The sequence below is a fragment of the Betta splendens genome, chromosome 1 (assembly GCF_900634795.4).
Source record: "Betta splendens chromosome 1, fBetSpl5.4, whole genome shotgun sequence".
In the NCBI taxonomy this organism is placed as follows: domain Eukaryota; kingdom Metazoa; phylum Chordata; class Actinopteri; order Anabantiformes; family Osphronemidae; genus Betta; species Betta splendens.
In genome coordinates, this window is record NC_040881.3 from 18,459,281 (window position 1) to 18,475,133 (window position 15,853).

At 39.4% G+C, this 15,853-nt stretch overlaps 1 protein-coding gene across 2 annotated transcripts in view; it reads right to left on the minus strand.

Annotated features, from left to right (window-relative positions):
• The window catches only part of sorcs3a (sortilin related VPS10 domain containing receptor 3a), a 227,147-nt gene that overhangs the window by 135,519 nt on the left and 75,775 nt on the right, over positions 1-15,853 (minus strand). The gene's annotated exons all lie outside the window — the stretch shown is intronic.

Below are 15,853 nucleotides of genomic sequence, written 5' to 3' on the forward strand. Positions count from 1 at the left end.
CAAGTGCTTTAAATCTGTGACACTGGGCTGCCTCGGTAGACTAGTTGGACAAAAACTTTGTGAAATTGGACAAATCACTTATAATCAATGCTTTATGAAGGCATATACCAAAATCTTCGGAACATACTGTTAATACGAATATGCCTGGTTTGTAACAGAATTGAGCTAAAATGACTCGGTTCCAGTTTTGCCTCATCTTCACAGGCAATCATGTGAAGTTGTACTTGAAGCACAACATTACATTACACATGTCATGCATTTCCTAGTTGAATATGGTGGTGTACTGTATCTTGGTCTATTTTAAGGATACTGCCACCAGGAATTGTCAGAATCAGAAAGCGTCATATTTTACAGATGGGGTTTTTAAATAAGACTGCCGTGAAAAGGTCACTTGGTGTATTTAGGGCTTAGGGAGGTATTTTTAATAAGTAGGCAAGAAGTAAAATAATCCATAACCACCTTTTCAATATTTCAAAAAAGAAAGAACAGTAGTAAAATGTATTAGTGCATATTTGATGCAACATCAAGGAGGCATATATTTTTTGTCCTTTGGGAATCTACTATTTAATGAAAAAAAGCTCAATATTTATGTTTAATATGTAGTACTTTACTACTTCATATTGTTTTGTTGTTGTTGTTTGTTTATTTGGTCTTTGACTTGACCTAACACACCTGGTGCAGATAATCAGCTGTGGGTAGGGCTGGGATTGTCACAATGAAGTTGTGTTTCCGGTCTGGTAATGCTACTTCTGTGTGAACTCCTGTCACCCTTTTACTCTGTTACAACTCGTCGGTTGTGTCACTTTGTCTGTGTCTTGCTGCTACCTTGTGTCATGCATTTTGGTTCTCCCTCCCGTCCATCTGTCTGCCTCTGCAGGCTTAGTACTGAATTTGAATATTTCCCAAGGAGGGGATCCTTTATACTCTGTCCAGCAGCCGCCTCCCCTGTCTGCTACTTTGCCACTTTTTTTAACTTGATTGTGTTTAATGCATAAACCTGTTCTTCCAAGTGGGAGTTAAAGTTCTTGTCTTTTTAAGCCTTTGTTTTATTTCTTTCATTAGGCTTATTCTAGTGTTATTTGAATGTGTCTTATTAAACCAATTACTTTGACCTCCACCTCCTGTTGGGCTTCTTTTTATTTTTAGATTTGGATTTAGATTTGAACACTCCTACAACATACTTGTTTACAAGAAAGTACTTTAGACTCTGCAGATAAGTAACTTTAAATCAAAATATTTATTAAACTTTACTTTTCTAGGCATATTAGTACAGTTGTAGCAAAATAAAAGACCACCGTCTGATGCAGTAGTCGTACAGTGTAGGTAAACCGAGGCGTTTTTGTTTGATTTTGTTTGTTTTTGTTTTCGGCACAACGTTTCACCTCCTCCAGGCTGGATTTCTGCAATGCACTTCTCATGGTGCATGTATGTTGATGCCCCTCTCTACGTCAAAGAAGTTATTACTACAATACATACATATAGATGCACTGAGATTTTGCAATTTTCTCAGCTGCACCTAGGCTGTAGAACACTCTCCCAGAGCACTTGAGAATGCCAGATACTGTTGACCCCTTAAATCTGAAAAATAAAATAAATATATAAATAAATATTTATCAGAGCTTTCTGCTCTAATTAAATTGTAGCACTTTAAGACTTGTTTTTGAAAGAATGCTTAACTTATATTACTTCTTTGTTTTATTTACTGTGTGAGTCTGAACGATATTTAATTTTGGAAAATTAGCTAAATCGTCTTGAACTAACTCTTGACGCATGTTGGTTAGTTCCTCCTTTATAACGGTCTGTTGCGCAAAAAGGTTTGGGACCACTGCTTTAAATGGAAGCTCTGATCAGATGGCAGAAGCGTGAATAATATATGTGAGGGGTGTGTGTCGTCATCACTGAAAACTTGTAACTTGTAAGTATTAGTAAGCTTAACAAGCAGTTTAAAACCGAAATAATCAAATCTATAGTTTTAGATAGAGCTTTTTATGTTTTTTTTTCTTGGCAGAACTCATCACCTTTACTCTAAACACTGTATCAACCACAAAATTAATGATAGTGATGGTTGATTTGACCAAAGAAATACACACTGACTAAGTGTTTATACAAACAGATTGTGAAAGGAATCAAGTGAAACAATGAAACAAGTAGATGGACTTATTCCCAGTGACGAGGACTTGCGCTTCTTCAAATAATAATCACAGTAATTAATGAAGTAACTATAGTTCCTTTGGTAAAGGATCAAAGTGTTTTTCAACTAAACTTTCAGCCAAGATGAGAATACAGGGACATGAAGAATTTTGTTGAGTAAAATGATTCACCACCTACAGCAGGGTGACAGTCAACCACTCAAATTTGCCAAATCACTGGCTGAACTCTGCAAAACAATAAAAAGTAAGACTGTGAACACAGCGATAGAGATCTGCGTGTTCATGGTTTTTGCAGCAGGAAAGATGGCTCAAATTTATTTGCAGGAATAATTCAGTTTTAACAGCCCTGTTTGCAGCGGACCTGTAATGACACTGACCCCCTGACTTTTGCAGCTGCTGCTGCAGTGCATCGGGATTAGTTGTAATGTCCGACAGAAAAGCCAACTCAAACAGAACATTTAATGGAGCTTTCCCTTTTCTTTGCAGAACCTAACATATTTCCTCATGTAGCTCAAAAGATCTGTTCAGTACTTTTCCTCTGCGTAATCTTTGGACTTCTGTGGAACACATACTGTATAGTGAACAGAAGAGCTTTTAACAAGGCACCTGTAGCGATCCATGCACTATACAATATGGGTGGGCCAACTATATTAGTCATGTAATATTGTCTTGTGGCCAAATAATAATTATGAGATACAAACGCTGTTTTTAAGCAATTAAAATTGAAAAACTACTCCCACCGCGACTTGAAATCAGGTCAACCCTTTGCAACCCTGTTCGTTAACCCCACTAACACTTAAGTCTTGAACAAGATGTCACATGAGGCTTTATAAGATGATCAACTACAGCACTTTGGGAGTAAGAATGTGAGCTAAACACCATCTACAGGCCAAAGAAAAGTAACACACACTGTAACAAGATTAAAATACTGTGAGAATGCAGGACAAATGGCAAAAGATCGCAGTAGAGGCTGACACTTTTTTGCCACATCTGTATACTGCAGGTTTCCAAATGAATTAAATAGTTAAAAGTTAAAACAGCTCTCTACAAAGAATTAATTTTAATCAATTAATTAAATGTGTGCAAATAACAAACTTCTCCCAAACAAGACTTCATATGTAATATGTAATATTGATATTGAGAATAAACTTTCTTAGATTGATCTAATGAAACTGAAAACGTACTAAAAACTGAATGACAAAACTTGGCAACATGGAGAAGTACGGTAGTTGACAGTGAGGTGAGCATAAGCAGGAAGTGACCTAGCTCTGTCCAGAAATCGCATCAGGTGCAGGGAATAATAAGAACCAGGAGATGATGCTGACGAGGTGATGGCTCTAGTATGGTTTGGTAAGATGAAGGAGGTTTGAAAGGTAGATGCCAGGAAAGCAATACTCCTTCTCCAAAAAACTCCAGTAAAGTAGCAAAAACACTTTCATTATGGACAAATTTCTTAGTAATAAATCTAGTCTAGTCGTCCTCCGACCAAAAGGTTTTTGGTTCGAGCCCATCCATGCTCGTTATGTTGAAGGGTTTGTGGGCAAGACACTGAACCCCAAGTTGCTCCTGGTGTTTCAAGCTGGCACCTTGCATGGTAGCCGCTGGCATCAGTGTATGAATGTAAGTGTGCATGGGTGAATAAGAAGCACTTTGGATCCCTGAAAGGGTGGTTGAATCCACTATATAAATGTGGACCATTTACCATTTTATTAGCCAAATTGCAAAAAAACATTAACATTGATGGTCTGTGTCCAGAGGAAACAGGGGAAAGTGTCAGTATTGTGTTGTGACTGAAAATGTTTATATAACACCCAGAATGCGCTGCACTCTAAAGAATTTCCCGAACTGCAGCGATTGGACCTATCTGTGCCACTGACTGACCGGTTTTCAGAAACGTTCAGACATTGCTTTACGCTTTTAACAAAGGGTTATATTTCAACAGTGTGTTTGAATAAAGACATTGTTTCTAAGTTGTTCAGCAGCCTTTTATTTTTGAAACAAAGCAGACAGTTGTTAGAAAGGCTTAGAGTCTTCATTTGGCCAAAACTATCTTATTTTCTTCATCTGCTGTTAGTGGCTGGCAAAACAGGATAGTCGATAATCCCTTCCAAGAGTCTCTGTGACGATACGCTGCAGGCCGATAATGCCTATAAAAGGAATAAATCGATTATCGAATTAGTATTACAGTTACCGCCAGCTAAGCTAATACACAAGCTAACACTAGCAACGTAAGCTAATGCTACACCCAACAGTCCAGAACACATGCATCAGCTTGTAACTTTGCACAAACTTCACAGCACAAGCTCAAACAAAAAAGGTTGAGTATATTACTTACTCAGTTCTCATTCGACCGTTCTGTGTTTGTGTTTTCAAGTTTCTTGGTTCGCATTGCCGACAGTAAGTCAGACCTGTTCCCAGTGGTTGTTCGACTTTCGGCAGTGCTGTCCTTTGTCACCGGCTCTGTTCATTATTCTTATGGACAGAATTTCTAGGCGCAGCCAAGGGCCGGAGGGGGTCTGCTCGGAATTGTATCACAGAATTGCGCCTCTGTTTTTTGACTTTTGACGTTTTGACTTCATCAGGCCAGGACCTCCAGCTTGTGCTGGGATGGTTTGCAGCTGAGTGCAAAGTGGCTGGGATGAGAATCAGTTCCTTCAAGTCTGAGGCCATGATATGCAACAGGAAAAAACGAGGTTTGTTCGCTCCAGGTTGGAGGAGAGTTCTTTGCACAGGTGGATTTTAAGTGTTTTGGGGTCTTGTTCACAAGTGAGGAAGCATGAGATTGACAGATGGTTCAGTGCAGCGTCTGTCCAATTCTGTCCATGAGCTTTTGGTCCTGATTAAAGGACAATATCGCAGATACAAGTAGCCAAAATTACTTTCTTTCATAGGGTGGCTGGGCGCACCCTTAGAGAAAGGGTGAGGAGCTCTGTCACCCAGGAGGAGCAGTAGAGTTGCTGCTCCTCCACATCGAGAAGAGCCAATTGAGGTGGCTCAGGCATGTCTCACAGATAAGAGGCCCCAGGGAAGACCCAGGACACGCTGGAGGGACTATGTCTCTTGGGTTGCCTAGGAACGCCTTGGGGTCCCACCTGAAGAGCTAGAGAAATTATTGCAATATTACTGCATTATTACTGCCGCCGCGACCCGGACCCAGGTACTGTAGGTTTGTAAAAATGGATGGATGGATACAGTAGATGGATTGATGGATGGATGGATGGTGTCCTCAGTATGAAACAAACAAACAAACTATTAAACAAAAAATATTTGGTACAAATGTGTAGAGGCCATTCCTCCAGGGTCCTGGGACTGGGCTGCGTCATGGCATCCTTAACCCTGTCATTTAGCCCTAGGATCTGGAAATGTCCTCCAGATGGACTGGGTCAAAGACCTGAGAAAGTCGGGCCCCATATCTTTAAACAAAGAACAAAAAAGCTGTCATTCCCAAAAGGTGGGCTCAACCTGAAAGGACGGCTGTCACATAGGACCTTGGACTTGGCCAAACATACACTGGAGGAAAACCTTTTCAGCACAAAAAACAAGATTTGAAACTATGAAACTGCCATAGGTTCAACAAGTCATGGCTGAGTCTCTTTAGAGGCGGGGAAAGAGGGGAGTGTATAATTTGTCCAAAGTTGTTACTGTGGCTTGATTAGTCACACCGACAGGAACATAAAAAGAGAAGTGAAAGTGGAAACAGTTTGCACCGATTAATATGTGGAGCAGGGCAGTGGCTGCATACTGTACGGTTTGCCCTGTGGCAGAAACATCCAACAGTTGAGTTCTTTTCATAGGCTTTGTGAATTTACAAAGTTTTACTTGATTTTACTAAAGTATTCTATTTATTTGGGGACAATTTTATTAGTCTCCGTCTTACTAAAATGAACATGATTTAGAACCATATCACATATTCTCTCATTATAAATTCAAATTTGTGTTATAAGTTAAGTATTTAAAAAAACACGTTATATCACATGGAAAAGGTGGAGACTGTGTTGCAGCCTGACCACAAACATATAATAGCATTTAATCATCACCACCAGCATCAGCAAGGCATATCTCAGCAAGGAGAGTAATAATGTACAAGCTGTCAGGAAGTTTATCTGTGAAATATGCACACGCTCACCCTGAGCAGCGCTCATGAAAATCTGCACACATCAACGGAAGCATACACACACAAAGCCATGCTTAGGTGGCAGTATGCACGCACGCACGCGCGCACGCACGCGCGCACACACACACACACACACACACACACACACACACACACACACACACACACACACACACACACACACACACACACACACACACACACAGACATGCCTGCCTGCATCTTTCCATGTTTTCACCTCAGGCAACTGCTGCACAATCTCTTCTCTAATGCAGAATCCACTGAAGCATAATTGAAAATGACTTTGGAGAATTGCCACATTGAGATCGGCAGATAGTGTGTTTGCAGGTGTTTCTGTGGGAGAGAGTGGGAAATGTCTGTGGAACACATGTGAGTCAGGAGGACAGTGAAGTATGACAAATACAATGGAACCTCAAAAGACCAAGAGCTGGATGCCAAATTCTGTCTTTCTTTCAAAAGACCAAGAAATGTGTTTACCAGTATGCGCACATCAGCCTGTGTGTGTTTTAATGTGTTTATGGTAATGTTTGTTGGAGATACTAAAAGGAAAATATAAAAATTAGCCATGTGTGAAACAAACACAAAATAGCAAATGTGCCTGCAGACCGCGCTAGGCTCTATGTTGCTGATGCTACTTCTACGTTTTGAGAAAAGTCGCAAAAAAACTGAAAAACAACCTTGTAAGCAAGAAGCAGAACACAGAGAGAAGAACATGTTTTAAATGTACACTAAAAGTATCAAAAAACTGCAGCAGTATCCTTTGCTGCCATCAGGCCTCGGCAGATATAGCCTCGGCTGCATCACTGCCCCCTACTTTGACAAATGCAGTGGTGGGGAAATTCCTTAAAGGAACAGTCAAAGCTGGATAGAAGTGCTGACATTCACAGATCACTCTCAGTGACAACATTTGTCGTGTATCACACTCTCAGCCCATGTTCTCCTTTCAACCTTGGCAGTGGGCAGACCAAAATCTTTTCTTCGTTCCTATGCTTTTCTCACTACAGCCTAATGCATTTTTTCCCTGAATGAATCATTAAAAGAAGTATAAAACTTTAACGGTTCACCCAAGATCTGATGACTTTTTCATAAGGTTGAGGAGGATATTTTAGGTTAGAAAAGATTAATCCAGTTTCTTTGTATCCACTTTGTTTTAAATGTGGATATCACAGTGTCAGAACTTTGTCACCTTACGGGGTGTCCTGCGCCCTGTCTGTTCAGAGGTGAGCTAACTAGAAGCTACACTTTACAGATGTTACTGTAGCTTATCTTAATCATCTATGTCAAGGAGATGAAAAATGCCCCCAGTGTATCTTGCAACTCCACAAATCCTCTGGGCAGAGAGGAGCTGGGAATGATTTCTATTCATTATTCAAGCCAAGAGAAACGCAAAAAAAAGGAATTTGATGGTTAGATTATTGCGCAGAGTGTTGCTGAATAGTAGCAGCACCTTGGCTTCGAGTGTGTGCTCCAATTGGGTCTCCAGAGTGTTGTTAGTGATGATAAGTGACATGTCAGGGAAAACAGTGCACATTCAGCACATGGGCAGCACTGTTCTGTGGGGAAGGTATTCAGTGAAAGTGGTTAATGAAAAAGATATTTATTTTTTCATATTAATTAGACTGTTTAAAATTCACGTTCATTAAATAATCTCAAGTGTGTACAGTAAGTAACGCACCGACCAGTTGAAGTGCATGACTGCTGTATATTTTAAAAAATACTTTTTGAAGTGAGGGAATATTACAGAGCTGATGTTTAGCACAAGCTACTGCAGCTATAATATCTAGTTCAGGCTCGTACTTTCAGCTCTGGGTGCTTTTTCTAGGCACTGTAAGCCCAGTCTTCACTCCACACCGGGCTACTTCACTTATCATCACAGTGCTACACTCACAGTGTATCCCGGTCCATTCAAATCACACCTACTCACAAAAAAGGATATAAATCGCGATGTATTCTGGAAGTGCCTGGGCATGGCTTATGCTCTTGTTGGGAGCTGTGAGGAAAAACAATGGGAGCAGTGATTCATTCCAAATCTGCACGCTCCTGATCCCTGCTTGCCCCACTCACATGCTCTGATAAGCCAGGATGTAAATATACATTAATCAGAGATCAGTCTACTGGCATTTTGTCGATAAGATGAAGAGCTTTGCTTGAATGTTGTGCATCACACTGGTGTTGCTCCACTTGACCAAACGTCCTTACAGAAAATAAATCTCACTTTTCAATGCTTACAGAAAGTGACGAAGATTCAAAGATGCATTTAAAGATGCTCTGCCATTAGTACAGCTTCTGAATCTTAAATACTTAAATACCATTTTTAATGGTAGTTCACCAAAAACTAGTATTAAATTAATATTTAAGAATAAAGGAACACTCAGATTCCTATTTTCTATGCAGAAAAATATAATTTATTTCTCTGCATAAAGTCCTCACAAATTGCAAAAATGTTTATGTTCTATAATTTGTAAAATTATGTTCATTATTAAGTCCCTCAAATCCCAATTTACCCACCCATGAATGGTGTAATGAAAAAATGTGTGTTTGTATCTGAAAAACGACCATGACGTCTGAGAACTACTGTACAAATCCTAAGTATTAATGTTAACGTTAAAGATTGACGAAGCAAATTATTTGAAATAATATTCAGTTATTTTCGTGCAAATGTAACCAAGTAAGTAAGTTCACATTTCCCTGGAGCTGGAGCTTTTTTACTATTCTATTTCAGGCTGCACCTACAGGGAAACTGTTAGCGTTGCAGAGCACAGACACAGAGGTCAGGTGTGCTTTTACACTTCACTTCCTTGAATCTACTCATCCCATGACATTTTGGTAGCTTAATGATGAGTTCGCTGTGAACTTACTGAGGTAGTAAATAAAAGTCCTCCTTTCAAAATCAGCTTTAAGTGCTGAGGCAAACAGCAAAAGCAAAATACTTCTCTTTCCCTCTCAGGAATTCTTTTTTTCAGCCGTGTCGCAATGGATGAAGGTTTGCAAACAAACTTCTCATTTGTATCCGCCGACGATTCCCGTGCGCTGTGTCTATATGCAGGATCCAATTTTAAATCACTCCCCCCTTTTCTGTCAGCACAGAAGTCACTCGCTGAGGATGAACAACACGTAAATGCAAGAACACCAGCTGTTTCTGTGGTGGAGGCTTGGTAAAGTAGGAGTGATAAAAGCCAGACAGGAGCGTAAGAAGTCTGAGCACAGTCTAAAAGGCTTTTGTTCAATTGCTTGCTCATTTGCCAGCATGCATCCTGTTGCCGCTGCACAGGGGTAAATACACATTTTGTTGCTGCTTCCAAAGGAGACGGGGGAAAGGGAGGGGTGTTCTTTGGGAAAGTGAGTGGGAGCTATCCCTCACGACTCTGCGGCGCCTTTATCTGCTATCTTTCTTCTTTCTGATAAGCAGCTCCAGAGCCAATCATGTGGAATTTATAAGTCAGACATGTGAAAGTGAAGTTTTACCGAGGTAAGAAAGCAAGGAGGGAAAACGAATAATAAACTTTCCTCCCATCGTTACCAAACTTTCTCCCTGTGCTGCACACATTCAGCAGCTCTGGCATGGTTCTGTCAGTGCTGGCAGCAGCTCGGCCATACAGTAATCCCATCAAATCTGAGCCTCTGACCTCCGTGCTGACTGCATGTCTGGACCTTCTGCTATCAGCAGGCAGCTGGCGTGTGCCAAAACACAACATGCACCTACTGTAGCGCCTGCGCTGCTAGTTGCAGCACCAGCAACCACAGCCCAGTGGCATACTGGGGCAGGTCCTGTCAGGATGCCGTCCTCTGTGGAAATAGTTATTGTCGTTTCAGATAAGCCCAGGAGTCAGTGCTCTAAGGCCAATGCACTTCTGTCCACATTTGAAAGGTTTTTACCTTTAAAAAATAATTGTATAGGTTTAGAATGAAACAAGAAAATATAATGGTATGTGGATGTGAGATTTACCCTTTATCCCAGCAAAATCCTGATCACTGACAAGACTTTAAATTTAAACAAACCAGTGCTGCTTTAGATGTTTGTGAATTGCTCTATTGTTGAATTTCATACAGTATTAACACTTCTCTTCGTCTAAAGCCCCTTTTACTGTGTTGGGGTCTTAACTAACTAACTGTTGTTTTAACTAAGAAAATAAACTGTATCCTACAGTACGTTTAATTCTACAACTTACCAGTGACAACGAGCCATGACAACGGTCCCCCACAAGCTCTAAACTATGATAGGAGTAAGAAGGCTGACACTCAAACTATCACCAGCTGCTATTTTAGTTCAAACTGATTGGACGAGACTCAATTGCAACAGCGCAAATTAACCAGTCTGAATGACCATCCCCACTCTGTCTCTTGACAGCTGCTATAAGAAGTAAGCGTCCTCTGTGACTCTAGGTTTGGGTGACCAGTTACAACTTTAATCAAAAACAAGCAGCCGAGAACCAGGTTTACAGGTATTTTGCACCGACACACCAGCGCTGTCTAGAAAGCCTTGATTGTCCTGTACTGTAAGTTACCGAGCCTTTGTGGAATCTTCTTGCCTTGTACCTAAGCCGAGCCTGGCTGATGTGTTCCCGACCTGTGATTTTGTAAAACCCTAGCGTAGCCTGCTGCTTACTGCACCTGTACCTCTGCTGATTGCTCCCCTGTGTACCGATCTTCACATGTTTAACCGACCAAGAGTAAGTCATTAAAGCTCTGATTGTCATCCATCTGTCTGTCTCCGAGCTGTGCATGTGGGTCCGTCATATCCGAGTTCCTGACACTCATTCAGTTCAGTGTATCAGTTGACTTCTCAGATTGCTGAATTCTTTACATTAAACACATTAAAGCTTGTTTCACAAAAAATAAAGACTGAAAATGAAATACAGAGAACAAAATCCACCTTCTGTGGCGCATATTGCCAATTAACACAAAAATTATTTTCTGATGTAATGGTGGTTACTACAGTTTTGAGACGCCCCTGGTACAATATACTGTAAACATAAATCTTCAGCCAGTGCCATTGCAGGGAAACACCATGTTTTAGGCCATGCTTTTTAATTTGACAATTCAATTCAACAGCCTGCCAGTTCGAAATACATTTTGCCACGAGAATATATGTGGAAGATGTGTTTAGGATGGAAGTTGAAAAAATATATATATATAATAAGATAAACAAATACTGTTGTTTATTCTCACAATTTCCCTCTAGGATTTTGTAGAGCTGTACCCACCACATGAAGGTGTTACTGCACACCAAACAATAATCATGCCTAAAACCCGGATTTTATGAAATTGAAATACATGTACATTTTTCATGTAATTTTATCACATACTGTAAATACTAGGTAAGAAGTGACATGTAAAGTCTTTTAGTCAGGTTAGGGTTATGCCATTAAATAAATAATAACATTAAGTCAATGCAATTTTACGCATAAACCTTATGTTTATGTGAAATAATTACATAATATAAGATAAGTCATACCTCCCTAGTTGTTTCTGCATATGACCTGGTACTTCACTGGAGGTGAGCACATACATATTTCAACGTCCTACTCAAGGATTAGCTCAGCCAGGTTTGAACCAACAACCTCCTTCTTCCCAGGTGAATGCTATACCCATTGAGCCGCAAGAGGGCTGTTGCTACCTGATGTGACAGTATTGGAAACATGATATATACAGTAAATAAAATGATAAATAAATACTGCACGGTTGATAATAAGGTTGGTTTATGAACAGTGAAAACATATAAACAGAATTTTAAATTATACAGTTAAAAGTTTATTACTGGTTATGTTTATTAAAAAAAACATATACATTTGTAATCCTACTTTTCATGTTTCATTTAATACTTACTATTAGGAGCAAGGATATTTTTTGAGTGTACTATTATCCTTCTTGCTTTTCACTTTTAACTTATATTTTAGGCTATCCTACAGTAGCTATTTCTAACTCTCTCATGAGCACTTTTAGAGAATTGTTTTTGATAAGCTCTGGTTAGATCAGGCTGGCAAGGTTTTGAGGAAAATACCAAGTCCAATTGCAAAAGGTCAGAGACATCAGGTGGGTCTCTGTTAGAGAGTCTGGCCTTTATTATGGGTACTGACCTGTGAAATATCACATAGCCTGTGAGCATGCTCAGCAAAATGATGCAATTTGAGAGGATGTCATTTCTAACCCCCAGGTAACCCCATTCTGGCACAACAGGAGAGAAGACCACTGTATCCAGGGAGTGATAATAAAGAGATACCTCTCAACATTCTCCCTTTTTCCTGATGGTCCTCTTGCATTTAAGCAAAGGAATCCCTACGAACAGTTATGGTTCTCAGACAAATGATGCAGTTCAAGATTTTTTCTCACAGTTTCACAGTTTGTTTATCGAACAATGGAACGCAATACAATATGAATAAATAAGTCTTGCAAAATTGGCACTATTCAATCTATATACTTAATTTGTCAGCAATCATTTGTCTCAATATACAATAAGGTACAAAATACTATTGATTTTAAAGACTATTTACTATGAGACTTTTAACCCTTCAGTCCCAGTCACCCAGAACCAAATAGTTTACTCATCCCAGTCAATCCCTAGTCAGTGTTAAAACTGTAATAATTACATTAAACTAGCTAAGCTGTCAAAATGAATTCACTTTAAAAAAAAAACATAATCATGATCAGAATGTTAATAGACAACAAAGAAGAAAAAATGTTTTTTAATCAGATCAGCATTAATTAGTAGGCATGAGTGAGATCAATTAAATAAAAATAAATAGAACTCACATGATCAATTGGGGTAATTTTTATCCCCTAATCAAATACATGCAGGAGAAACTGACTCAAACTACAGCAAAGTTCTTAAACAATGTTTTCAGAAAGTAAGACTGTTTCTTTATGTTTATTGGTGATGTGTTATCACTGACAGAGAGTTGTTTATTTTTACAGATATTGATTGAACTATCTTCTACAGCAGCGTTACAGATAACAACTGTTAAACTGAGAGGCATCTGGCCTGCATGCAGAGCAGAGACCGTGAGCAGGTGAAATGTAGCAGAACCCTACAACAGCGCTATGTTTGAAAACATCTGCCCAAGGCTAAAGCACTTCAAATTGCATTGCACAATATTGCAATAGGTTAAAAATAATTGCTGGATGTGATAAGTGTCTAGACTGTGACACTATGTACAGTACTAGATTAAGCAAGGCCTGTAGGCCAGGTGCTGAATAATACACTTAAAGTTCATGTAGTGGCTGCTACCCGTCAATCTCCATGATACTAATGTGAGGAGATGAAAAGCCAGTTAATTTAACTACAGTTTGGCTGCTCATTGAGAGAAACTGTCCAAATGCTCCCAAAAAAGCAGTCGAAACAATCTGAAGCTGCCAAAACCATTTCACCCACTGACTGAAAATGAAACCTAATCCAAGCAGAAAGGTGCCTGCAACACTGCTTACACGTTGGACTCATCTCACGGCAATAACAGAGCATCTAAGAGCGTTTGAATATGTCATAAACTGCTTGCTTTGTTCCCGAGTCCTGCATGGATCAATTTCCTTCCTCATCGTGCACACTGAAGTCAATGGTTTGACGGAGTTACAACCCATGACTTCAATGTGCACAAATCGTGATTATTTTAGCAGGTTCAGACTTTTAAATCCAGTACAAACTGAACAGCAAGCATGTCTTCTCCACAAGCTATAGCTTTGCTTTTTAAGCCTGTATCACTGCTCTGTGGACAGCAGCACATACATACATAAATATGCTTTCTTATTGCCATTGCCATTATCATTACATATTTAACTAAAATGTACGACACTAGTAAAACAGGACTTGTTGCATTACTGGACATGGGTCATATTTAACATCACCTAATTTCAAAACTTTTCAGTTCAGTAATTCAGTAACAAACTGAGTAAAAACGCTACATCAGCTTGTTTTGCAAAAAAGTACAAAAAAAAAGAAATGTAGGATTTATAATGCGAGTGGAAGACGGCAAATGCAACCTGACTTTGTTGCTGGCGATAATTTGCTCACGTCTGAATACCTGCAAATGAAAACAGGACTTGTCAAATTTGATAAATTTTCATCCACTGGGGACAATACTCCAGAGGCCAGATGAGAGAAGCTAAACAACTTTGAAGAATTGTTTGTTGAGTTGATTTATTATCAACAATGAATACCTCGCCTTCATTTCTTTCCACTCTGCCACGCACATGTGAAGGCTCCTTTGAAAATTATGCATAGACTGACTGATCATCTTTCATTGTTTAAGGTCAGAGCGTTCATTAAAATTGACAGAACTGACTTGATGATACTTTGAGGTGTTGTGACTGCCTTGACCTTTGCAAAAAGCAGTGTTAAGCCTGCCATTTAGGATGTCTTCCCCACACAGCACACTGTTTTGTTTGAGTGGTTTGCTACTTTTATTCCTTCCGCTTTGGGTTGTTTAACATGGTTATATTGACTTGGCCAATGTAAAAAAAAACTGTTTGCAGGCTAAAGTTACTAACAAGTGTCCTGCTGAATGACAACGCTCCGTCTTTTATGTTTTATTACAAAATTAGTTCTCCATTAGCCTATTTCAGAAGCAGCCGTAGTGTACAAGTCCAAGCCATGACACTGCTGTAACCGCACTGCACTTGCTGTATACTGCAGCTCGTGTTATACTGTATGGACCATGAGAAGAAAATTCCTTGTACTATCAACCCATAAATGTAAAACGTTTGCGGGCCATTTCTGTAGCTTTCCACATATTTTAACCTTTCCTGAATCTTACTACTCAAAAGGTAGCTCTTTTTTACAATATGGCCTCTGTCAATATATTCTTTTAACTTTTGTATTGAGGAACAGTCATGACAAGTCAGCACTACAGTAGTTCTACCACACTTCAGGAACACAGTCAGGTTCATTTTAACATTGATTCCAGCAGTTCTGTGACCCTTCCGTGAATTAACGGTTCAAAAATGGAACGTAGGCTATGGAATGTCCTTTCTGTGCCATCGGTGGTGAATGCAATGTCTTCGAGTGTTTTGCAATGGGGATTAAAAGGATCGTCAAACTGAACAAAGTGATTGCAAACGCAAGTACTGCATGAACAGATTTTATTTTCTAACGCTTGTCTTACATACCGACTCCGAAACACAGAAAGTATTTTTAAAAAGCATTTAAATAATTTCAAAAGACCATGTCATCATCCATAGTGTCTGTGTCTGAAGCCGGAGCAGCTATGGTCTCCTACTCCATGATATCAAGGGACTGCATTTACTTTGTACTTATTCAAATACACACCAAAAAAAACATTGCTCTGTTTTTGCCTCAGGGTGCAAAGTACACAGCAGCTGTCTAAATGTCAGAAATGGCTTGCAGTCACTGTGGCAGAGCTTATCATTGTAAAATACCAGTTCAAGGCAGTCAGAGAAAGCAAACTTGTGTTTTGTGCTTTAAAAGACTGTCAACTGTAAAATCTCAAAGGCAGAAAAACAACACGTACAATAAAAAACAGTTTTTGCTTCAAGTGTTACAGAGCGGCTGGCGTGTGAACCAGTAATGGTGTGCTCAAGTGGAACGGTTATTATTATTATTATTATTATTATTATTATT